Raw genomic sequence first — 27,820 nt, 5'->3', positions numbered from 1 at the left:
GTACATCGGGACATGGACTCTACAAGGTGTCTAAAGCGTTCCACAGGGATGCTGGCCCATGTTGACTCCAATTCTTCCCACGGTTGTGTCAAGTTGGCTGGATGTCCTTTGGGTGGGGGACCATTCTTAATATGCACGGGAAACTGTTGAGCGTGAAAAACCCAGTAGCGATGCAGTTCTTGACACAAACCGGTGTGCCTGGCACCTATTGAGTATACCCCGTTCAAAGGCACTTGAATCATTTGTCTTGCCCATTCACCCTCTGAATAGCACACATACATAATCCATGTCTCAATTGTCTCAACTTGAAAATCCTTCTTTAACATGTCTCCTACCCTTCATGTACACTGATTGAAGTGGATTTAACAGGTGACATCAATAAGGGATCATAGCTTTCACTTGGATTCACCTGGTCAGCCTGTCTCGGGAAAGACCAGGTGTTCCTGATGTTTTGTACACTCATTGTAGATGGAAAGAATAAGAGTGAGTGAGGAAAAAGTGGTTTACTACTGTCTTATCAAAGCAGTCGTAAACCAGTCTGTTCTCTTTCCAGAATACAGTCAACAACCGTCCCAGATTCACCGCTACATTTAAACATATTTACTTCCCAGAAGTTACATCGATCTGCTCACAAATCACACCCCAACCCCACTATGTCTGTGTCCCAAAGGGCACCCTATTCCCTACGTACTGCACTCTCCTTTTGACCAGAGCCCTATGGGAAGTAGTAGGGAAAAGGGTGCCATTTTGATATGCAGACTACAGTGCATTCGGAAAGTATTCAGACCCCTTCCCACACCTGTCTATATAAGGTCCCAATGTTGACAGTGCATGTCAGAGCAAAAATCAAGCCATGAGGTTGAAGGTATTGTCCATAGAGCTCCGAGACTCTATTGTGTCAAGGCACAGATCTGGGGAATGGTACCAAAACATTTCTGCAGCATTGAAGGTCCCCAAGAACACAGTGGCCTCCATCATTCTTAAATGGAAGAAGTTTGGCCAAACGCCCGACCATACTGAGCAATCGTGGGAGAACCTTCCAGAAGGACAACCATCTCTGCAGCACTCCACCAATCAGGCCTTTATGGTAGAGTGGCCAAATGGAAGCCACTCCTCAGTAAAAGGCACATGACAGCCCTAAAGGACTCTCAGACCATGAGAAACAAGATTCTCTGGTCTGATGAAACCAAGATTGAACTCTTTGACCTGAATGCCATGCGTCACGTCTGGAGGAAACCTGACACCATTCCTACGGTGAAGCATGGTGGTGGCAGAATCATGCTCTGGGGATGTTTTTCAGCGGCAGGGACTGGGAGACTAGTCAGGATCGAGGGAAAGATGAACAGAGTAAAGTACAGAGAGATCCTTGATGAAAACCTGCTCCAGAGGGCTCAGGACCTCAGACTGGGGCGAAGGTTCCCCTTCCAACAGGACAACGATCCTAAGCACACAGCCAAGACAATCAGGAGTGGCTTCGGGACAAGTCTCTGAAAGTCCTTGAGTGGCCCAGCCAGAGCCCGAACTTGAACCCGATCAAACATCTCTAAAGAGACCTGAAAATAGCAGTGCAGTGACGCACCCCATCCAACCTGACAGATCTTAAGAGGATCTACAGAGAAGAATGGGATAAACTCCCCAAATACAGGTGTGCCAAGCTTGTAGCGCCATACCCAAGAAGACTCAAGGCTGCAATCGCCTGCCAAAGGTGCTTCAACAAAGTACTGAGTAAAGGGTCTGAATACTTAAATAAATGTGATATTTCAGATTTAAATGTGTAATACATTTGCAAAAATGTCAAAAAAACTGTTTTTGCTTTGTCATTATGGGTTATTGTGAGTAGATTGATGAAGATATATATTTTAGAATAAGGCTGTGAGGTAACAAAATATGTAAAAGTCAATGGATCTGAATACTTTCAAAATGCACTGTATATATCGTTCAACAAACAGACCAGAAGACCATCCTGAGTTAGCCACTCCAAACGTTGAACAACTTTACTATGAATGCGTCCCTAATGGCACTCCCTATATAGTGCACTACTTTTGACTAGAGCCCTATGAGCCCTGGTCAAAAGTAGTGCAATATAAAGGGAATGAGGGACCATTTGGGACAGCCTATAACAGTTCCAGCATGTGCTGTGTGTTGAGTGAAATACTCAACCCTTAAATGAAGATCAACCCCAGAAACCTCAACCCAGCCTGAACCTGGACAAGAACAGGCTGGGAAACACAAACGACAGACAACAGACACTGACCCATCTTAAGGCAACTATTAGAGAGAGAACTAGAGAGAGAGCTCACCTGAGTTGACATCATCTGTATTATAATGTCATCTTGTTCTTAATCCCTTCATATCATTTCACGAGAAAACACATCCAGTGTAGAGGCCTGAATCTGCTTCTCTCCCTGTGTTGATCAACTCTATCACACGTCAACCATCTCTCTCTCTCTCTCTCTCTCTCTGGCTATCTCCACGCTCCAATGCCTTCCCGCAAGCCCCACCCTGAACCAATCACAGCCCTTCCTCCCACCTGTCAGTCAACAGGCACCCCAAGCTCGTCAAGCGTGACAGGGGAGGTAGGGGTGGGTGGGCGGGGAGGTAGGGGGGGGGTGGGGGGTGATGAGGTAGGGGTGGGTGGGTTTGGGAGGGAGAGGGGGAGAGGGGGGGTGATGAGGTGGGGGGGGGTACAGGGAATAGGGTGCCATTTGTGATGTCACTGTCGATAATAACCACAGTATAAATAACCACTGGCTTATTGCCTTCTTCTACATTTACCACGTTCAGAAAGACGCCAATGAGTCTCTGAAGCTTTGGAAAGACGTTGATTTATGGTCCACTGGTGTTGATAGAACTTTCCATCTGGTATTGACTGGGTAAATAGTTTTTTTCCACTCTTGATAACATTGCTTACCAAGTTTATCAAATCAAATGTTATTTGTCACGTGCTTCGTAAAACAACAAGTGTGGACTAACAGTGAAAGCTTACTTACGGGCCTTTCCTAACAATGCAGAGAGAAATGTTTTAAATACATTGTATTGTCTGTTAATATGACTTAATAGACTGGTTTTAAACTGGAGACATACCTTACTGTTTGGTTAAGAGTAAACTGTATGTTGAATGGTGAGTAAGTTAAAGTTGAAAACCTACCCTATGTTTTCCCTTAATGCTGATCATGAAGGAAAACACAAAAAGATATTGGGATGCAGCCTTTAATTCAGCCATTGCTCCCTCTTTACTCCTTGGAGAAAGCCCTAGTGCTAGGTTGGGAATTGGCTCTGGGCCTGTTTGCTAAAGTTGAGGGGCACAGAGGCAGGGACAAAGGCAGTGACACCCACTGGGGTTTTGGCCCAGAAAGCAGGGTCTCTCCGTGAGGGAGGGCCAGGCTCAGGTGTGGGAGAGCCACCATTTTGTTCCAGCTCATTAGGTCAGAATGAAGATCAGTATGGTGCCACTCAGCAAGATGGCTGTCCAGAAGGTCTCCTGTCACTGGGAGATGATGGAGCTGCTATTACAATGTCATGGTTGTCATGGTCCACCTTCCTTTCTCACACCCTCAGGCCAAGCTGATGGCTGTATTACTCCTGGGGTTGGATTTTACAGTAGTTTAGCCACTGTTTCTGTAATCAACCCATCAATGTCTACCTTCTCCACCATTCCACATCCACTGCATCTTCTTTCCTTCATAATCAGCAATAAGTGAGATTGTCGAAGTTGAAAACCTACCCTGTCTGACCACTGGGTTTCATCATAGCTAGCTAGCGTCTGTCCGGTCCAAAACATACATCACAGATATACTGAAGCATTCATAGATCTGTCTGTCAAGACAGATGGTCACCAAATCATGTTAGCCTAAATCTCTGTTTTTGGTTCCCTCTAAACATAATCTTTGTTAACTATGCCCTATTCCCTAATAGTGCACAACTTTTGACCAGTGCCCTTGTCAAAAGTAGTGCCAGAATAGCGATTAGGATGCCATTTGGGATGTAACCTATATCTGCATAACTGTGTTGGTCATTGGTTTTCCATCTGCTTGTCTCCCCATAGAGATGTGTAGTGATAATAAGCAGCTCTTAGCATGTGTCCCAAATGGCACCCTATTCTCTATAATGTGCACTACTTTTGACCAGGGCCCATAGTGCACTATGCAGGGAATAAGGTGCCATTAGGGACGTAAATCTCAGATGGAGCAGTAAGAGCTTTTTTGGAGAGTATTTTGGACAGGCATTGTCCGGGACAGCCTGCCCAGACATCCTCACAGCCCTGTACAAACACTGGCACTGTTTAGACCCTCAGCCCTCAGGCAGGGATTGGCAGGACACACACACACATAGGCGAAAACACAGACGTGTACATACACAACACACGCCAGATGTTATTTGTTATTTTTCTTATTTTTTTCATTTTTATTTGTATTTATTTATTGTTTACTTCAGTTTATTTAGTAAATACTTTCTTAACACTTGTTTTTTTTCTTAAAACTGCATTGTCTACACTTGTTGTATTCGGCGCAATTTGATTTGATGTTAGAAACACTAGATTACCAAAAAAGCACGCCCTACTCACACACGCACGATGAAGCCCACTTAACTCCTTACACTGTCACTGGAAGACTCTAAACAACCCAACAAGAGGCTATACTCAATACTCAAAAGGTTCTGTCTAATGTTAGCACCCAACCCACATTCACACTGCAGCCCAAATCAAATGGCACCCTATTCCCTATGCAGTGCACTACTTTTAACCAGGACCCATAAGCTGCCCCAGAGGGCTCTGGTCAAAAGAAGTGTGCTATATAAGGACCAGGGTGCCATTTGGGATGCATTCTCAATTAGCCACGCCAATGATCCGTAGCAATGCTCTTTTCATGGGACTTCTTGAGGAATGAAGAAGCTGAGAGGCAGATAAAGAGTGTCATTGTGTGATATGCCATGCTAACAGCCCCAAATCGCCACATTCTCCTTACAACTGGAATTACAGCGCTAATACAATGCTATAAAACTTGATCATGGGACGGGGGAGCACATTGACACTGTGCTGAGGCAGCTGTCTTCAAAGCCAGTGTCCCAAATGGCCCCCTATTCCCTATAAAAGGCACTACTTTTGACCAGGACCCATAGGGCTGTGATCAAATGTAGTGCAGTATATAGAGAATAGGGGGCCATTTGGGACAGACAGGAGGGTTCCATCTGTCACCTTCCTCTCCCTTTAACTCAACTCAATTGAACATGATTCACTGTTAATTTGACCTGATTTGGTTCACTTTTCTACTGACTTTTTACCTTCAGAGAACAAAGGTCAACTTCAGTTCTCATTGGGACACAGGAAATGGAAAAATATGTTACGCACTCAGCCATTTCTAATATTCAAGTGAAGTTCCAACAATGATGCCCACTCATCTACGAGACCCCTAAACACACACACCTTGAACTTTAACCTCTGACAACCAGATTCCAGCCCCTGACAGTAGTGATGTCCTGACATTCCTATTACACCATGGGAGATGAGAGACAAAGAGAGAGCAGGGGTAGCCTTGCTGTTGACCCAGGAACAATGGAGGCTTATCTCATAGCAGAGATAATTGACTACAGTACCTTCAGAAAGTATTCACACCCCTTGACTTTTTCCACATTTTGTTGTGTTACAGCCTGAATTTAAAATGGATTCAATTGTGATTTTTTTTGTCACTGGCCTATGTTTAGAAATGTAAATTAATTAATTAATAATGAAAAGCTGAAATGTCTTGAGTCAATTATTCAACCGATTGGAAACCTCATCTCTGTACCCCACACATACAAGTATCTGTAAGGGCCCCCAGTCGAGCAGTGAATTTCAAACAGATTCAACCACAAAGACCAGGAAGGTTTTCCAATGTCTCTCTAACATGCTGACCAAACCGGACGTGTGTGGACGTTGATTTTGTTCGACCACACCAGAAGCAATCAGGACACGCAGGTTGAAATATCAAAACAAACCCTGATCCAATTATATTAATTTGGGGACATTAGCTTGCTGTTGCTAGCTAATTTGCCCTGGGATATAAACATTGGGTTGTTATTTTACCTGAAATGCACAAGGTCCTCTACTCCGACAATTAATCCACAGATAAAAGGGTAAACCAAATTCGTTTCTCATCATCTCTCCTCCTTTCTTCAGGCTTATTTTTCTTATATGGAGGTTGGCAACCAACTTTACAGCATTACTACAACCGACTGGAGTGTGGACATCAGTTCATCTTACAATCCCCCACGTGGGTATATGTTCCTAAAAACCAATGAGGAGATGGGAGTGACCGGACTTGAAGCGCATCACAAATTGAACCAATTTCTATTTTTGCGCCCGGCTACGCAGACGCTCGCTGACGTGTGTGAGCAGTGTGGGTGCAATGATTGAATAACATGCATGTGTACATTTATTTTGCAACGCTAGCGCAAGCAACGCAAGCGGTGTGGTCAGCATGTAGGGCACCTATTGGTAGAATGGTAAAAATACAAAAAGATGACATTGAATATCCCTTTGAGCATGATGAAGTTACTAATTACACTTTGGATGGTGTATCAATACACCCAGTCACTACAAATATACTGCAGTCCTTCCTAACTCAGTTCCCAGAGAGGCAGGAAACCACTCAGGGAATTCACCATGAGGCCAATAGTGACTTTAAAACAGTTTGAGTTTCATGGCTGTGATAAGATAAAACTGAGGATGGATCAACAACATTGTAGTTACTCTACAATACTAACCTGTTTGCAACAAGGCACTAAAGTAATACTGCAAAACATGTGACAAAGCAATTAACTTTTTGTCCTGAATACAAAGTGTTATGTTTGGGGCAAATCTAATACAACACATTACTAAGTACCCCTCTCCATATTTTCAAGCATGGGGGTGGCTGCATCACGTTATGAAAATGCTTATAATCGTTAAGGACAGGTGAGTTTTTCAGGACAAAAAGAAAAAGCGGAATGGGGCTAAGCACAAGCAAAATCCTAGAGGAAAACCTGGTTCAGTCTGCTTTCCAACAAAGATGAATTCACCTGAATACATGAGCAGGACAATAACCTAAAAAACAAGGGTTGTATTTGAGTAGATTGGTGAGGGAAAAAATATATTTAATCAATTTTGAATTCAGGCTGTGCCACAACAAATTGTGCAAAAAGTCGAGGGGTATGAATACTTTCTGAAAGCGCTGTACGTCCCAAATGCCACCCTATTCCCTATGTAGTGTACTACTTTTGACCAGAGCCCTATGTGAATAGGATTCCATTTGGGACGCACATAATGATAACCTTCAGGATGTGTTCAAACCTGAGGGAATAGTTGACTAGAATATTGTGTTATTCTGTTATCTGGCATTGCAAATGCTTTGCATATGGAAGGTATTTGGCATCTTTCAGAAGAGTGATAGAAAATCTCCAAATGTGAAGGAAATATGAGAATTCTTGATCAGAAGTCAAGAATTTATCATTTTTTTTCTAAGAGCAGCATCGTTTTTCTTAGCCTTTTCCTTCAGACCAAAACTGACACATTTAAAAGGAATGACCTCTTGAGAAAGCTTAAGTGAACCCAACCAAAGCAAACTATAGACCAAAGACCCTCAACTTAGTAAGAGGGGCAAAAACATTTCTCTTCGCCCCACAAACATCCCCCTAGAACATAGTTCTATACGTCTGTAGGAAACAAGAGGTCTTTTATGCCAGACCCAGAGGCTATGTCACAAATAGCACCCTATATTCCCTATTTAGTGCACTACTTTTGGCCAGGGCCCATATGGAATAGTGTGCCATTTGGTACTCAACCTGACTACTGCAGAGTCATACTGTTTCTGCTTCCTAATTGTTTTGGAGGATTAGCGCCACTAATGAGCCTTTAAATTAGTCTTTACTCCTTTACTGTACTCATCAAGGGTTCAGCTGCAGTAGTAGAATATTGGGGACGGACCAGCTGTCCAGGAGAAGAAAAGGGCCTGGGGACGGGGGTTCAAAGTCGACCAAAACAAAAAGGGCACTATGGAGTTTCCAGTCAGTCCCTCTGACACGCACACAGCTGCCAGATGGAGTAAGAAATGTGCAATTTTCAGATTAATGGCCATCAACACTGAGTCAGCGTCCCAAATGGCACCCTGTTCCCTTACTAGTCAACTACTTTTGACCTGAGCCCTATGAGAATAAGTTGCCGCTTAGGGTGCTTATTGGTAGACAGCATGATAATCTTCACTTTCATGACTAATGATATAAAACAACCTCTCCCTTCACTACTAACCATGAATTACAAGAAAAGCCTTGCAGCTGTATAGGGAGTGAGAGAGCTATGGTAGCATACATTACACACTCCAGCAGCACACATCATTATAACTATGCCATCAGGCCCTACTTCCTCCTCTCATCTGCATTGTTCCTCTCAGCCTTGGCTAGCCTGGAGATGGACAGAGCGAGAGGGAGAGAGGAGGGAGAGAGAGAGAAAGAGCGAGAGTGAGAATCAAAAAGAGAGGGAAAGAGAGGGGGGGGGGGGGGGGCTTGTCCCTAACGAGCAGGCCTATTATGAATGAGGGACATACTTCAGGGTCCCAGTGACATCTGGTTTAGGTTTGACACTCAGAACCTCTCCTCCAATATAACTTTTCATGTTCAGCAAGACAAGGAACAAAATGGATGGAGGATTCTATTTCCAGAGGAATATAAGGAGTTGTGATGATCGGAACAGTTCACTTTCAGGGGAAAGAGGAGGATCATTAAGGATCAATCAGTGTCATGCGCATTTCATTGTCCCTCTTTCTTTTATTTCCTCCATTGTTCAATTCCCTTCATTGTTCAGTAATGACTGATAAATGCACAAGACGGTGCTGCCAAACAGAAGACTGAGCCAGATGCATTCCGTCTGCCATGTCGTGCGCTAGCCGTCTGTGTTTGTATGTGTGTGAGGGTCATGTGTTATCTGTGGCTGTAAGGAATGCACAGCCAATCAGAGGGCTTCCCAAAGCTCCTTAACCGCAATCCACCATTGTCCCTCTGGGGCTTGTAATGGTTTCCCTCTACCTCCTTGGCTTGGGATGACTTCACACACTTGAGCACACACACACACACACGCACAAGCATGTACACACAGATACACACACACTCATTCTCCTTATCTCACCCCCCATGTAACCCATGTGGGTGTTGTGTGTGTGAGTGTGTGTGTGAGTGTGTAGCTCAGGAGGCCCATCCCAGCCCAAGTGGCTGAGGTTAGTCTAAACTAGCCGCGATCAAAGCCACATAACCACTCAGGTCAGTGCACGGTCAGGGCACAGGACGCTGTGTGGTTAGAGGCCTTCACAGCAGCCTACCAGTCAACCATTCAGCCAGCCAGCCATCCCTGCACTAGCTAGCTGGCTTTGTTGCCATGGTTTCTGAGTGTACTGTACTTCAGTGAGGGCCTGACTTCACCTATTGAGCGAGAGAGAGCTATGGGCTGTGCAGCAACGAAGGATAATCTCAGAGGTAGAGAGAGAGAAACAGAGAGACAGAGAGAGAGATTAGGAATATGTGTGTGTGCCGAGATGCCAAATAAAACATGAGAGAGAATGTATGAGGCGATCTCTGTGTGTAGAAGAGGGAGAGACAGAATCTACTGATTTGGTTCTGATACCGCTCCCATATTTCAGCCCAGCCTTGATTACTCCCACTTGTTTTTCCAAGGGGGGGGGGGAATTATTATGGAGCCCCATGAGCTTAATATTGAGGTTTGTTCCAAATGTTGCTCTAATCCTGTTGGGGAATTTGGCTGGGCGGATGCCACGGGGCCTGGTACACTGAGAAGAATCTTTGTGAGGAGGGCCCTGGGTGCCCTGAGTAGGCCGGGGCAGAAGGGAGTCGTGGAGGTAGAGGGGTAGGGCGCGGTGCCCATCAAGACTGGTCAAGCCTGGATCTCTCTCCCACACTGCTGTCCAGCCCACGGACTGGAGGAGTGCTGTCTCTTTAGCTACCACACTCTCACACTCACTCCAGTGACACTTCCGTCACAAAGTAAGGACAAATATGATTCAAGCCCAGTACTGACAACTGATCTATGAAAACTATAAATCAACAGAGATCTGGATTGCAACAACACAACTAAAGGAGTGCATTGGTTCTGTGAAAGCTGAATCTGTACCGGTAGCCCGAGTTCAACCCCTAAACCCTACACCCTTCGCCCTGAGACCCTTAGAGAGCCCCTTTGTAGTGCCCTTACAGCCCAGCCCCAGGCTGCTAGACCCTGATCATTAATTATGTGTCCATGTAAATATATCATTAAATTAATCCAGCTCCCACGGACATCAAAGACTGAAGCAGCCCGGCCACCAGGTGGTCCGTTGGGAACTCTGCTGGGAACGCTGAGAGGCTTTGAGAACGCTGAGAGGGAAATGATTAAAACACACAAGAGGACGGCTGTTTCGGAAAAGTTGCGAGTTGATTCTGTGTGTGTACTGTGTGTTCGTGAGGGAGAACGTGTATGTGTGTGGTTGAAAGATACACACTTTCTCCCTCTCAAAGTGCTGTACATAGTATGTCTCTGTTAATAATACCATTCCTTACTAGACAACAAGCTAGCTAAGATGCAACTAACATATAAGCCTAACTATAGCTAACAAGCTGCTTAACTAAGTAATAAATCAACCAACCAGGACCACACACTACAACTGTAACCATTCAGATGTGGGCCATCTGCAAATGAACAGTAGACATTGGGAATGTTTACATGCACAGTAATAGTATGATATTAAACTGATTATGGCAGTAGGTCAAGTATGGCAATAGTCATGTAAACACCTTACTCTGCTTATCTTAAATTGGAGTAAGGTCAAACATTGAAGTAAACATACGCTGATTAAAACACCTGGTTTTCTGAGCAATCTTTTGAATTATTAGGACATGTAAACAGCTTAAATCGGCATTCCAGCTGTGTTCTTGATCTGCTCATGTGCCAGCACCGGTATGTCCCTCTTATGCATGAGTGAAATGAGTTCGGAAAAACTGAAAGTATGCTTCTTAGAAATAGTTTTCACATACAAACTCCCATACTGCTAAGTCATTAGGAGGCCCTGGTGTCTATTCTAGTCCCATACTGCTGAGTCATCAGGAGGCCCTGGAGTCTATACTAGTCCCATACTGCTGAGTCATCAGGAGGCCCTGGTGTCTCATTAGGAGGCCTTGGTGTCTATACTAGTCCCATACTGCTGAGTCATCAGGGGGCCTTGGTTTCTCATTAGGAGGCCCTGGTGTCTATACTAGTCCCATACTGCTGAGTCATCAGGAGGCCCTGGTTTCTCATTAGGAGGCCCTGGTGTCTATACTAGTCCCATACTGCTGAGTCATCAGGATGCCCTGGTGTCTATACTAGTCCCTTACTGCTAAGTAATCTGGAGGCCCTGGTGTCTATACTAGTCCCATACTGCTGAGTCATCAGGAGGCCCTGGTTTCTATACTAGTCCCATACTGCTGAGTCATCAGGAGGCCTTGGTTTCTCATTAGGAGGCCCTGGTGTCTATACTAGTCCCATACTGCTGAGTCATCAGGAGGCCCTGGTGTCTCATTAGGAGGCCTTGGTGTCTATACTAGTCCCATACTGCTGAGTCATCAGGGGGCCTTGGTTTCTCATTAGGAGGCCCTGGTGTCTATACTAGTCCCATACTGCTGAGTCATCAGGAGGTCCTGGTGTCTATTCTAGTCCCGCACTGCTAAGTAATCTGGAGGCCCTGATGATACTCTTGAAAAGTTTAAAGAGAGAGCTCCAGGAGGCTCCTTTTATAAGATAATTAATAGAGGGAGTAAAAAAACACACCCAGAGAGAGAGAGAGAGAGAGAGAGAGAGAGAGAGAGAGAGAGAGAGAGAGAGAGAGAGAGAGAGAGAGAGAGAGAGAGAGAGAGAGAGAGAGAGAGAGAGAGAGAGAGAGAGAGAGAGAGAGAGAGAGAGAGAGAGAAATGAAAGATCGAGGAAAAGCAATTACAGAGATGTGGTCTTTGATGTACATGCAGAGTGATTAGGACAAACAGAGAATCAGCCACAATTAAATATGGGCTTATGGAACGTTTTTTTAAACATTAATTGCAGCTGCAACTACAACAGTTTGCTCATTAAATGACTGTGGTCAACAACAACAAAAAAGCAGCCAACAAGTGCACAGCATATGTGAGAACTCCTTCCAGACTGTTGGAAAAGCATTCCAGGTGAAGCTGGTTGAGAGAATGCCAAGTGTGTGCAAAGCTGTCATCAAGGCAAAGGGTAGCTACTTTGAATAATTTCAAATATAAAATATATTTTGATTTGTTTAACACTTTTTTGGTTACTACATGATTCCATATGGGTTATTTCATAGTTTTGATGTCTTCACTATTATTCTACAATGTAGAACATTTTAAAATAAAGAATAACCCTGGAATGAGTAGGTGTGTTCAAACTTTTGACTGGTACTGTATAGATCATAATTCTACAATATACTGTATGTATCTATTTTCATCCATATAGCCTTTCTAGACAACCACAGGGGTGTGTACCAAATGGCATCCTAATCCCCATACAGTGCACTATAGTGCACCCTATGTAGTGCACTACCATAATGGCCTCTGGTCAAAAGTAGTGCACTACATAGGAAATAGTGTAACATTTAGGACATAACCCAGGTTCTCCCATTTAAAACAGTCTATGGACCAAATCTGCCAGTCAAACTCACCCGTGATGGGTGGCTTTCTCCTCTCTGTGTGCCACAATTCAAATATATCTTGCATAAATGACTCCCCAAAACCACAAAAAAAGAAGTTGAGCAAATTGTTTCAATGGGTTTCCACTGAGGTCATTGTTAATAAAGAGATATACTTCTTTCCCATGAAATCAGCAGCATGGTGGCACAGTGAGAGAGGCACACACACACACACACACACACACACACACACACACACACACACACACACACACACACACACACACACACACACACACACACACACACACACACACACACACACACACACACACACACACACACACACACACACACACACACACACACACACACACACACACACAGAGAGAGACAGAGACAGAGAGAGAGACAGAGACAGAGAGAGTCACTCTGCTCCAGGGGAGAGGTAGAGACAGAGGTGCATTTCCTACTACACTGTGACAAATACTCAGACCTAAGAGCATATTTCTTTCCCAAAATTATAACTCAATACAAAGAATTTGAAACTATAAAAGATGAAGAAAAAATCAAATATTTATTGGGTGAAAAGCCAAAATGTGCAGTTTTGGCAGCCAAATATGTGTCCTCCTGCCATAGCCTGAGGGACAGCCAGTGAAAAATGCAAAGTAATGTTGATAATATTTCCCATTTAGCTTAGTTTTGTTTTGTCTTTCATACCAGGTCATATGTCTTCTCAAGTCATATTGACACTGGTCTACTACCATTGATTTAATGTATTGTTGTTCTGATTAATATTGTTGTTGTAGTTGTTGTTAATGGTAATCCCATGTCCACTACTACTATTATTATTGCTGTTGGTCCCACCATTTATTTATATATAAATATATATATATTTTGTATATATATACATATATATTTTATTTTTATTTTTCGATATGTATACTTTGACAATGTAAGTAATAATGAACTTGCCATGTCAATAAAGTCAATTGAATTGAATTGAATTGAGAGGCACACACACAGAGAGAGAGACTGAGACAGAAACAGAGAGAGACAGAGATAGAGAGAGAGGCACACACACACAGAGAGACAGAGACAGAGAGAGAGGCACACACACACATAGAGAGAGACAGAGACAGAGAGAGAGGCACACACACAGAGAGAGGCACACACACACAGAGAGAGACAGAGACAGAGAGAGAGGCACACACACACAGAGAGAGACAGAAACAGAGAGAGGCACACACACACAGAGAGACAGAGAGAGAGGCACACACACACAGAGAGAGACAGAGACAGAGAGAGAGGCACACACACACACAGAGAGACAGAGAGAGAGGCACACACACACAGAGAGAGACAGAGACAGAGAGAGAGGCACACACACACACAGAGAGAGACAGAAACAGAGAGAGGCACACACACATAGAGAGACAGAAACAGAGAGAGGCACACACACACAGAGAGAGACAGAAACAGAGAGAGGCACACACACACAGAGAGACAGAGAGAGAGGCACACACACACAGAGAGACAGAGAGAGAGGCACACACACACAGAGAGAGACAGAAACAGAGAGAGGCACACACACACAGAGAGACAGAGAGAGAGGCACACACACACAGAGAGAGACAGAGACAGAGAGAGAGGCACACACACACAGAGAGACAGAGAGAGAGGCACACACACACAGAGAGAGACAGAGACAGAGAGAGGCACACACACACACAGAGACAGAGAGAGAGGCACACACACACAGAGAGAGACAGAGACAGAAACAGAGAGAGACAGCGACAGAGAGAGGCACACACACAGAGAGAGAGACAGACAGAGAGACCAAAGCGAGTCAGTAGCATTTTCGTATTTTTATAAAAGTTCTGTATTTTACCCACTTCAGTAATCCCGGAATGCATGTTTCTGCACTGATCACTGACATGAGAAGTGTGGCACAGATTCAAGACTAAAATCCCTCTTTCATGAACATGGGGCTTTCTTTCTGAGAAGGAGAGAAAGAAAGAGAAGCTATAAGGAACAAGTTGTTGGACTAAGGATCGGCCCTGGTGTTGAGTCATTCATCTGTGAGTGAGTGAGTGAGTGAGTGAGTGAGTGAGTGAGTGAGTGAGTGAGTGAGTGAGTGAGTGAGTGAGTGAGTGAGTGAGTGAGTGAGTGAGTGAGTGTGTGTGTGTGTGTGTGTGTGTGTGTGTGTGTGTGTGTGTGTGTGTGTGTGTGTGTGTGTGTGTGCCATTCAGAGGTGTAGTCAGTGAGGGTAGTCATGCTTGCTATTTAGAGCAGGTTATTCATTGACACTGGTGTAAGAAAAGACTCTGCTGATCTAGTTATGGCACCCTATTCCCAATTTGGTCAAAGTAGAGCACTATACAGGGAATAGGGTGCCATTTGGGATGTGACCAGTCTTTCTCGAGTGATTAATGCTCCTCCTCCAGAACAGAGCCACTTGTTCGACAGATTTGTTTTAAAGGGCAGGACAATTGTTTTGACATGGCATAGAGCAATTTGGGTCTTGTTTGTGGACTTTGTGGACTGCGTGCGTGTGTGTGACAAATTGCTACACCACAGCAACCACAAGAATGGAGTTAGGGCCGATCTCAAGTGTAATCCAAACACCAGGATTAACATAAGACGTTTCAGAGTGCTATGTTCGATACAACAAGGGTGCTTCCCAAATGGCACCCTATTCCCTAATTTGTGTACGTCCCAAACGGCACCCTATTCCTTATGGTACCTGGTCAAAAGTAGTGCACTACATATGAAACAGGGTGCCATTTGGGACGCAATCCAAATTCTCTCTACAGAATAACTTTGGACCAAGCTGGAAATCCAGAGAAAAGCCATGTGTCAATCAACAGAGTAGCAAAAACAAAACCTACATCCCAATGCCTCCTGTGCAATGCCTTAGGGCAGTGTTTCCCAACCCTGGTCATCCTGTACCCCAAACAGCCCAACCCTGGTCCTCCAGTACCCCCAACAGCCCAACCCTGGTCCTCCAGTACCCCAAACAGCCCAACCCTGGTCCTCCAGTACCCCCAACAGCCCAACCCTGGTCCTCCAGTACACCCAACAGCCCAACCCTGGTCCTCCAGTACCCCAAACAGCCCAACCCTGGTCCTCCAGTACCCCCAACAGCCCAACCCTGGTCCTCCAGTACCCAACCAGGGTTGGGCTGTTGGGGGTTCTGGAGGACCAGGGTTGGGCTGTTGGGGGTACTGGAGGACCAGGGTTGGGCTGTTGGGGGTACTGGATGACCAGGGTTGGGCTGTTGGGGGTACTGGAGGACCAGGGTTGGGCTGTTGGGGGTACTGGAGGACCAGGGTTGGGCTGTTGGGGGTTCTGGAGGACCAGGGTTGGGCTGTTGGGGGTACTGGAGGACCAGGGTTGGGCTGTTGGGGGTTCTGGAGGACCAGGGTTGGGCTGTTGGGGGTACTGGAGGACCAGGGTTGGGCTGTTGGGGGTACTGAATGACCAGGGTTGGGCTGTTGGGGGTACTGGAGGACCAGGGTTGGGAAACACTGTCTTATGGTACTGGCGGACCTAAAACTAGGGTACTACAAACTAGGGTACTGCAGTTGCACCATACAACTTGGCTCATGCCATCAACTGATATAGACTAAGGAACTGCAGGCAGTATTAATTACACTATACATCTCAATGTACTCTGGATTCCATGTGTGCACTAAAACACACATTCATGAAAATGTCCACTGCTCTTTCACGCTACGGATGTAGATTCCAGACAGAGAGGTAGCAGCTCTATCAGCAAGCTCCCGGCTAAAGTTCCTGTGTCCTAGGAACAGTAGCGTGAAATGCTACACCGCCAGAATGTGGAGCATGTGCAGGCGTATTCTCAGAAAACCCAGAGACAGAGACCCTGAGAACAAGTTTCGCCAGACCCAGGCTGTCATAAACAATCTACAGCCATGACCGCCACCGAGTAACACATGATACCTTGTAAAAAAAATCTTGGTGCGTTCTCGCCCCATGGCGTCTGTCTGTGCTAGGCCTTTCACTCTCCTCCGCTGTCCATGTCTCTCACACATAGGCCCACACACACACACACACACACACACACACACACACACACACACACACACACACACACACACACACACACACACACACACACACACACACACACACTTTGTGCATGTGTGTGAGTACATACTTTATGTCAGTCAGACATGCACACACACACAGTCAGTCAGTCAGTCAGTCAGTCAGTCAAACTCAGGCGTACTGAACCTGTAATTTGTACTCCGAGTGTTCTCCTCTCCTTTCCATTGCCCTGGGCGCTATGCGTGTGGCTTTCCGAGGCGTTGGTAGCGTCATTTGTAATTCAATTACTTTTATCTGTCCTGGCACACACTCCAGCACCTGCCAGCCTTAACTTACTGTATTTTAGCCAACCACTCCTTAAAGACAATATTCACCCAAGTAGAGCTATATCGCTCAATCATTCTCATTCCTTCAGCTTATCACTGTTTAGGACATTTACAGCAGAGATATTATATCCAACTTAGACCATAAAGACCCTAGACCATAAAGACATAAAGACCCTAGACCCAAAATACCCTAGACCATAAAGACCCAAGACCATAAAGACCCTAGACCATAAAGACATAAAGAACCTAGAACCCTAAAGACCCTAGACCATCAAGACTCTAGACCATAAAGACCCTAAAGACCCTAAAGACCCTAGACCATAAAGACCCTAAAGACCATAGACCATAAAGACCCTAAACCATAAAGACCCTAAAGACCCTAGACCATCAAGACCCTATACCATAAAGACCCTAAAGACCCTAGACCATAAAGACCCTAAAGACCATAGACCATAAAACCCTAGACCCTAAAGACCATAAAGACCCTATACCATAAAGACCCTAGACCCTAAAGACCATAAAGACCCTAGACCCTAAAGACCCTAGACCCTAAAGACCCTAGACCCTAAAGACCCTAGACCATAAAGACCCTAGACCCTAAAGACCATAAAGACCCTAGACCATAAAGACCCTAGACCATAAAGACCCTAGACCCTAAAGACCATAAAGACCCTAGGCCCTAAAGACCATAAAGACCCTAGACCCTAAAGACCCTAGACCCTAGACCCTAAAGACCCTAGACCCTAAAGACCCTAGACCATAAAGACCCTAGACCCTAAAGACCATAAAGACCCTAGACCATAAAGACCCTAGACAGTAAAGACACTAGACCATAAAGACCATAAAGACCCTAGACCGTAAAGACCCTAGACAGTAAAGACCCTATACCAAATACCCTATACCAAAGACCCTATATCCTAAGGAACATAAAGACCCTAAAGACCATAAAGACCCTGACCCTAAAGACCATAAAGACCCTAGACCCTAAAGACCCTATACCAAAGACCCTATATCCTAAGGAACATAAAGACCCTAAAGACCATAAAGACCCTGACCCTAAAGACCCTAGACCCTAAAGACCCTATACCAAAGACCCTATATCCTAAGGAACATAAAGACCCTGAAGACCATAAAGACCCTAGACCCTAAAGACCATAAAGACCCTAGACCATAAAGACCCTAAAGACCCTAGACCCTAAAGACCATAAAGACCCTAGACCATAAAGACCCTAGACCCTAAATACCATAAAGACCCTAGACCCTAAATACCATAAAGACCCTAGACCATAAAGACCCTAGACCCTAAAGACCATAAAGACCCTAGACCCTAAAGACCATAAAGACCCTAGACCATAAAGACCCTAGACCCTAAAGACCATAAAGACCCTAGACCCTAAAGACCATAAAGACCCTAGACCATAAAGACCCTAGACCCTAAAGACCCTAGACCCTAACGACCCTAGACCATAAAGACCCTAGATCCTAGACCCTAAAGACCATAAAGACCCTATACCATAAAGACCCTATACCATAAAGACCCTAGACCCTAAAGACCATAAAGACCCTAAAGACCCTAAAGACCCTAAAGACCCTATACCATAAAGACCCTATACCATAAAGACCCTAGACCATAAAGGCCACAAAGACTCTATAAAATGAAGACCCTAGTAAAAAGACCACAAGACTAGGGGCCATTCGCCCGCACATGGTCACATAACACACGAATATACACACACAGTCTCACACACGAGGGGCAGCGTCTGAATGTGTGTGCGCTCCAGGGGCAGAGGGAAGAAAAGGAGCAGAGGAGCTGAAGCAAATGCATGCTGGCTTTTATTAGTGGAGCTGTCCAACCATCAAGAGGAAGGAGAGACAGAGAGACAGAGACAGAGACAGAGAGAGACAGAGACAGAGAGGAGAGAGAGACAGAGAGACAGACATACAGAGAGAGACAGAGAGACAGAGAGAGAGACAGAGAGAGACAGAGAGACAGAGAGAGAGACAGAGAGACAGACATACAGAGAGAGACAGAGAGACAGAGAGAGAGACAGAGAGAGACAGAGAGACAGAGAGAGAGACAGAGAGAGAGAGAGCATAATAAAGAGCCGTGGGCTGTGTTCATCACAAATCCCTTCCTCTTCCCTTCCTCTCTCCTCCCCCTCTTTTCCCTTCCTCCCCCCTCAATCTCCCTCCTTCCTCCCTTATTATCTCCATTCTGTATAGTCGGTGAATGAAAGGTTTGGATCCTCCAGGGGCCACCACTTCTCCCAAACCCCCAGCCTACTTCCATTGGATGGATGCATTCTGACAGCCTGCTTAATGGTACGTGATACAGGCAGGACCCTTTCTCTTGACAATCACAAACAGATTGCTGCTCCCCAGGGAGCAGATTATGGGACAACAGGGATGACAAGGCAGGGACACTGCAGGCCTCTGGTGGGTAGGAGGGGAGGACAAGGGGTTGTGGTTAGTGTGTGTGTACACACATGTTAACCATGTTTGCCTGATTCTGCTCCCATGCCTGCCTTTTGCTCAAAAGATGGTCGTGTGTGTCCATAAACGTGCATATGTATTTTGTGTGTGTGTGTGTGTGAACGTGTGTGTGTGTGAATGTGTGTGTGTGTGAACGTGTGTGTGTGTGAACGTGCGCCTAAATAACGGTATAATAACGTGAGGCCCATCCTCTGATCACAACATACTCACCCCTGACACTACCCTCCTAAGAGGCATCTCTCTCCTCTCTTCATCCCCCTCCTCTTCTCCTCCCATGTTCACACCTCCCCTTTCTTCTTTCCTCCCCGCTTCTTTGCTCTCAACGTCCCCCTTTTCTCCTCCTCCCTCCCTCCCTCCCTCCCTCCCTCCCCGCTCTCTTGTTCTCACTATAAGCCCCTGCTGCATCCACGTGCAGTAACACAGCGAAGGACTCCCCCGCTCTCCCCTCCCATTCACTCTCACTCACTGCAACAAACTTAAGGGCCCATGTGTCTTTCAACTAACTCACTACAAAACTACAGGCTCTAACTTTGTTCTGACTGAACGCACAGCACCCTAACTTGTGAGTGAGGTTACAGTCCAAAACACGGAACTTCACAACTGCTCATCAAGGTCGAGAAAGGAGAGATGGTGGCAGACACTACTTAAAACAAAACACACAGAGGTGGAGGATGTATGGTCTCGTTTAGCTTCTCATTACCGTCTCGTTTACCTTCCATGACACCTCTAACTCCAGAGAGGAAGACTGCGCAAACACTTGGGAGTGCTGTTGTGAGCACCCGGAGCAGCCCACTGCAGAGTGCATGTGCCTGTGAGTGCATGCATTTCTTGCTCTTAAAAACCCCAGGAAACTTTATGGCGACAGTTTCGCTCTGTAGCTTCATACTAGAACACTACCAACAACACACAGTCTCTCTATCTCTGCTAGAACACTACCAACAACACACAGTCTCTCTATCTCTGCTAGAACACTACCAACAACACACAGTCTCTCTATCTCTGCTAGAACCCTACCAACAACACACAGTCTCCCTATCTCTGCTAGAACACTACCAACAACACACAGTCTCCCTATCTCTGCTAGAACACTACCAACAACACACAGTCTCCCTATCTCTGCTAGAACAATACCAACAACACACAGTCTCTCTATCTCTGCTAGAACCCTACCAACAACACACAGTCTCTCTATCTCTGCTAGAACCCTACCAACAACACACAGTCTCCCTATCTCTGCTAGAACAATACCAACAACACACAGTCTCTCTATCTCTGCTAGAACACTACCAACAACACACAGTCTCCCTATCTCTGCTAGAACAATACCAACAACACACAGTCTCCCTATCTCTGCTAGAGCAATACCAACAACACACAGTCTCTCTATCTCTGCTAGAACACTACCAACAACACACAGTCTCTCTATCTCTGCTAGAACACTACCAACAACACACACTCTCTATCTCTGCTAGAACAATACCAACAACACACAGTCTCTCTATCTCTGCTAGAACACTACCAACAACACACAGTCTCTCTATCTCTGCTAGAACACTACCAACAACACACAGTCTCTCTATCTCTGCTAGAACACTACCAACAACACACAGTCTCCCTATCTCTGCTAGAACACTACCAACAACACACAGTCTCCCTATCTCTGCTAGAACAATACCAACAACACACAGTCTCTCTATCTCTGCTAGAACCCTACCAACAACACACAGTCTCCCTATCTCTGCTAGAACAATACCAACAACACACAGTCTCTCTATCTCTGCTAGAACACTACCAACAACACACAGTCTCCCTATCTCTGCTAGAACAATACCAACAACACACAGTCAATACCAACAACACACAGTCTCTCTATCTCTGCTAGAACACTACCAACAACACACAGTCTCTCTATCTCTGCTAGAACACTACCAACAACACACACTCTCTATCTCTGCTAGAACAATACCAACAACACACAGTCTCTCTATCTCTGCTAGAACACTACCAACAACACACAGTCTCTCTATCTCTGCTAGAACACTACCAACAACACACAGTCTCTCTATCTCTGCTAGAACACTACCAACTACACACAGTCTCTCTATCTCTGCTAGAACCCTACCAACAACACACAGTCTCTCTATCTCTGCTAGAACACTACCAACAACACACAGTCTCTCTATCTCTGCTAGAACACTACCAACAACACACAGTCTCTCTATCTCTGCTAGAACACTACCAACTACACACGGTCTCTCTATCTCTGCTAGAACACTACCAACTACACACACACTCTCTATCTCTGCTAGAACACTACCAACAACACACAGTCTCCCTATCTCTGCTAGAACAATACCAACAACACACAGTCTCCCTATCTCTGCTAGAACAATACCAACAACACACAGTCTCTCTATCTCTGCTAGAACAATACCAACAACACACACTCTCTATCTCTGCTAGAACACTACCAACAACACACACACACTTTATCTCTGCTAGAACACTACCAACTACACACACACTCTCTATCTCTGCTAGAACACTACCAACAACACACACACACTTTATCTCTGCTAGAACACTACCAACAACACACAGTCTCTCTATCTCTGCTAGAACCCTACCAACAACACACAGTCTCTCTATCTCTGCTAGAACACTACCAACAACACACAGTCTCTCTATCTCTGCTAGAACACTACCAACTACAAGGCAACCGAAAGAGAAAGAAAGTGTCTCTCTGAAACGGATCTAAAGACTGTGATCACACAAAGGATATGAGGCTATTCGGAGCAAATGGCACCCTATTCTTTATACAGGGCATTACTTTTTACCCGAGCCCTATAGGCCATGGTCAATAGTAGTGCACTATTTAGGGAATAGGGGGCCATTTGGGACGCATCCTGGTAAAGATGAGCTCACTGCCTGCTGTTTGGTAAATACTGGTCATTTAGTTTGATAGAGGATGATAGAGGAGGACAGACAATCTCTCCGGTCTCTACCATGCAATCAGCCTGCAGAGAGGAGCTGTACTGTCATCAAGACTGGATAGAGAGATAAACCAGGAAAGAGGAGAGAGAGGGAGGACAGAGTGAGTGGGGGGGAGAAGAAGGAGAAAGTGGGAGGGAGAGAGAAATAAGAGTGAGCTAAGGGAGGAGAAAAAGAGAGCGAGAGAGAGAGGGATGAGGAGGGTGGTTGACTTTCCTTCCTAAAACACAGGCTGCCTGCTGAGAAGAGACAGCTCTTTTAAACAGTGTCACTCACTGGCTCACACAGTCGTTTATGCTCTCTTTATCTCTTCCATCTACTCTCTCTTTCCATCCCAATTTTTCCCTCTTTACCCATCTCCGCATGTAAACCATGCAGAGATGGTTTGTCTTTAGTCTCTGTCCTCATCTCTGCTTGTTCTCTTTCCATCCCTCTCTCTCTCCTTCCCAATTGGTCCCAGAGAGACATTGTGTTTGTATTTGTATTTATTAAGGATCCACCATTAGCTGCCAAGGCAGCAGCTACTCTTCCTGGGGTCCAAACAAATTAAGCAAAACATTTAATGAAACAGTTCACATAACATTATTACGTCACTAAATATCTGAAATATAACATTTATAATACTATCATACCTACATGTGTGTGGAGTGAGTGTGCTAGTGTGTGTGTTCATGTGTGTGTGCCTGTGTGTGTCTCCTCATAGTCCGTAAGGTGTAGTTTTTTTTCTTCTTCTGATTTTACTGCTTGCATGAGTTACTTGATGTGGAATAAAGTTAATGTAGTCATGGTTCTGTGTAGTACAGTGCGTTTTCCAGAGTCCGTTCTGGACTTGGGGACTGTGAAGAGACCTCTGGTGGCATGTCTTGTGGGGCTGTGTTCTAGTCGCTTAAACAGACAGCTCTGTGATTTCAACATGTCAATACCTCTCACAAAGTCAAGTAGTGATGCAGTCAATCTCTCCTCTACTTTGAGCTATGAGAGATTGACATGCATATTATTAATGTTAGCTCTCTGTGTACGTTTAAGGGCCAGCCGTGCTGCTCTGTTCTGAGCCAACTGTAATCTGCCTATGTCCCTCTGTGGCACTAGACCATATGACTGGGCAGTAGTCCAGGTGCGACAAAACTAGGGCCTGTAGGACTGTAAGACAGCAGAGCAGCGCTTTATCACGGACAGACCTATCCCCGTCTTAGCTACCGCTGCATCAATATGTTTTGACCGTGACGGTTTACAGTTCAGGGTTACACCAAGCAGTTTGTTACACTAGCAGAGTGTCTGACCACTGACTCTACCCTGACTTATAAAGTACAACAGTATCCAGCCAGTCAGAAAGCTGTGAAACGTCGTCCACTATAGTAACAGCCGTTTGTTTGACGTAATACCCGTGAAAATGTGGTTCTGGTTTGAGGATAAAGGGGCATTCTATAAACATAAAATAAGGGAGGGAAAATTGCTATACACCTATGCTTTGTATATGGATAAATGAGAGACTTAGGAAGGTAAGATACTTTACACACATTCCAAAGACTGGTCGTAAACACACATGAATGATATTTTTCCACCAGTCAGTCAACACATACAGTCATGCAGGCTTTATGCTGGCATACCCCACCACACACACACTGTTCCTCTCGCATGACTAAGATTTTCTCTGTGTCATTATAAGACTCGGTCAGCCTGTATCTATCTCGCTCGCTCATTCCCTCGCTATCCCTTTCTCTCCCTCTCTCGCTCTCTACTCAAGCCGAGTGCGTTAACACAAACACAGACACACACAGAGAGAGAGAGCCCGAGTCAGACGGAAACGACAGCGAGCGAGGCAGAGGAGAGGTAGATAGCTACTGGGACAATGTTTGTCTTGGCACGGCGCTGCCCCCTTGGAACCCCACTGACGTTATAGCTAACAGCTGCTTGTGTTGTTGCTAACACGCTAACACTAACCTGTGTGAAGGGTCTCCCCTCTTACAGCTCTTTGGGCTGGAAATACCTTCCAGTACTTTAAGAACAATATGCACCACAAACTCAAAGAAGACTTTCCTGGGAATAGTGTTGAATATTACTTGGCTATGACAAGTGACAGCATAACTACTACTTCACTACAACTATCAACTTATAAGAGGGTCTCCCTATAAGAGCTGGCACTATCAACCACTAGAATTTAATTACAATCTAGACTTTGAGTATAATCTGGACTAAGCATAATCTTCACCACAAGCTATGGCAAATAAAAGCATAACAACGACTGTTGCACTGAATTTGGTAAATAAAACAGTTAAAATACTGTACATCTCAATTGTTTTGTAAAATTAGATGACGGGCAAAATTAGCACTTTGGAGGATTTACTTGGTGACTGGATATAGTACAATCTACAGTACCATTTATCCGCTGTACCTTCTCAATCTCACTGTAGCCTTCTCTTCCTAAAATCGACTACCGTCTTCTTCAATCTCTCAATAGCGCTCATCTAGCCTTCTGCCCCTACACTAAAGCACATGGCAGGAACGGACGGACAGGCATGGAAATCAGAACCAGTCGTGTACATGTTACGCTAATTGTTCCTGGTGCATCCAATAGGCAGAGGCTTTTTACGGCGCCACTGCATAAACTTGCCATTTACTTAATCTAGGGCGGAGGAGAGAGAATCCCCCTTTTATATACCAGTAACTACATACATACAGAGATCTTCCACACAAGCCTAGTACTGTATGTACAGAGGCTCTACACAGAACTTCATACATACATATGGAACTGATAGGTTTTACATCGGTCGTGTTAAAGCTAGAGTTGGTGGTGAAGTTTCTCTTCCACCAATACCACTGAAAAAAAATTCTTTAAAGGGGTGGCAGGTGGCCCAGCGGGTAGAGCCCTGGGCCAGTAACCGAAAAGTTGCCGGATCGAATCCCCGAGCTGACAAGGTAAAAATGTGTCATTCTGCCCCTGAACAAGGCAGTGTTCCCCGGTAGGCTGTCATTGTAAATAAGAATTTGTTCATAACTGACTTGCCTAGTTAAATAAAGGTTAAATAAACAATTTAAAAAACTTCCTCTACCAAAAGGCTGACTGTGGGAGGATTTATGGCAGATTTTTCAATAAATATTACAGTAAGAAAATTGGATCAAATTTCTCTGCTACCCATACAGCCGAACCATTTTACATTTACATTAGAGTCATTTAGCAGACGTGCTTATCTAGCAACCTTTCACAGCCAAAACCCCTCTATATTATCTGCTCATCAGCCCGCTCATCAATACAACAGACTTGGTGTGAAAATCCACACAGGGTTATCTATATGCAATGCTGGTTGCATTAGACCACTCTTTGATGTTAATCAGGAAGTGGACCAACGGCTGACTGGGTAAACACACACCAACACAAAAGCTTTCTCTCACCAAACTCTGTTCCTCTTTCACCAAACAGCTGCACAATGTCAGGTCACAAACACTTCACACACACAGTGCCCGAGCGAGGTATAAATACTATACATCACATTCCCAATCCATTCTCAATGACTCCCTTTTCACTTGAATGGAGTTAAATGGCTGAAGTCAGGCGTACATTCCGCAGCAGCGCTCTCTGACAGTCCCGAATGGCACCCTATTCCCTATATTGTGCAACGCTTTTGACAAGGGTCCATAGGTCAAAAGTAGTGCACTATATAGAGAAATAGGGTGCCATTTGGTAGTCAGTCAGGAAGACGATCCGAACAGCAACATTCATTTAGTCAGTCTGGCTCTACTGCCACTGTGAGCCAAATAACCAAACACCCTTAGTTTGATTTATCAAAGTACTCTGTGTTGCTGATTGTGTGGGTGAGTTGCGGTAACCAAGGGGAGTTTTTAGTTTGTTCAGCAAGTCCACAAAATCGAACTCCAAAATAAAATGTCCACTAGCATGGGTTAAGAATCTGCGGAACCAAACACAACGTATGGATGAGATGAGATTTATATCAAATTCCCAATAATTCAAACTATATAAATTTGCATAAATAAAAAAACATACTCGTCACAAATGGACACGCAACCACCTCTGACATATTCCACTGCACTCATGTGCACAGGTCTCAGAGTGCAAGTCAATACTATCTGCTTTCTTCTTTTCAGAAACTCCGTATTAATGGTGAAGGAAGCCATGCAGTATTTATGAAACAACAATATTCCATTCATGGAATGTTGCTCCAGCGCTCTAAAATTCTAATCCTTGAGGACTGTGGAATGTTGCAACGGAGGGAATTCCTGTCATTCACAGAGAAAACTCTGAAGTTCTGCGACACACACACACACACACACACAGTCTTGTCCTGAGTAGAGCGCCTGTGAAACAACTCTGTCTCTCAGTGAACAGAAGCACATCTCTGCATGCTGCCATAAATCACTGCCAACAGACCGAGAAAGAGAGAGGTGTTTGACTGTCTCTCTCACCTCTAAACTCTCTACTGGGAAAACTAGAGCTCTAACAGCAGAAAGAAACCTGGAAGCAGAAAAAGACTGAAAAAGAGAAATAGAAGGTGAAAGAAAGTGACAAAGAAAACGTTTCACATTACCTGGAAGGCAAGAGAGCAGAGTGCCGGAGTGAGAGTGTGAGAAAGAAGGATAAGGATCTCTTTTTTTTCTCCCCGTCTCCTCTTCTCTTCTTGTTCTCATGCAGAGTTCTGTTCTTGGTGGTAGAGTAGTGGAGAGGAGAGGTGGACCACACAGCTCAGCTCCTCTGGAAGAAGGAGAAGAAGAGGACAACCTCTCAGCTCTAATCCCCTCTACGATGTGATAACACTCTTTAACCCCAACCATCTGTTGAGACACGTCCCTGAGCAGAGAGGCAGAGCAGACCTACCGCCTCCTCTAGTCCAGTCCCACTCCACCCTAACCAATCACAGCTCTCTGTAGGCTGGCTACTGGGTGGCTCCTTGCTGCCAGGAGGCAGGGACAAGGACAGAGGAGGGAGAGGGGAGAGACACACACACACTATGGGAGAGACACAAGTAGAGAAAGCCCCTAGCCACAGTAACCTGAGAGGGAAAGAGAGAGTGAGAGTGTGTGTTTGTGTGTTGGAGAGAGAGGGAGGGGACAGAGGGAGAGTAGAGGGAGAGGGTGGGACAGAGAGTGACATGGAGGGACAGAGAGTGAGAGTAGTGAGAGGGGTGGGGGGCAGAGGGAGAGTAGAGTGAGAGGGGGGACAGAGAGTGAGAGTAGAGTGAGAGGGGGGACAGAGAGTGAGAGGGCGGGACAGAGAGTGAGAGAGATACAGGGCAGAGAGGCAGAGAGAGAAAGAATGAAAAATGATTGTGA

The 27,820-nt window shown here is 45.1% G+C and overlaps 1 protein-coding gene across 1 annotated transcript in view; it reads right to left on the bottom strand.

The window, feature by feature from the left end:
* Positions 1-27,327, bottom strand: part of sulf1 (sulfatase 1) — a 67,241-nt gene extending 39,914 nt beyond the window's left edge. The window contains exon 1 of the mRNA XM_038997739.1: positions 27,079-27,327. The gene's annotated coding sequence lies outside the window, so the exon portion shown is untranslated. The remainder of the gene's footprint in view (positions 1-27,078) is intronic.
* Positions 27,328-27,820: the final 493 nt, after the last annotated feature.

The sequence above is a fragment of the Salvelinus namaycush genome, chromosome 7 (assembly GCF_016432855.1).
Source record: "Salvelinus namaycush isolate Seneca chromosome 7, SaNama_1.0, whole genome shotgun sequence".
Classification (NCBI taxonomy): Eukaryota; Metazoa; Chordata; class Actinopteri; order Salmoniformes; family Salmonidae; genus Salvelinus; species Salvelinus namaycush.
This window is presented reverse-complemented; position numbering and strand designations above follow the sequence as displayed.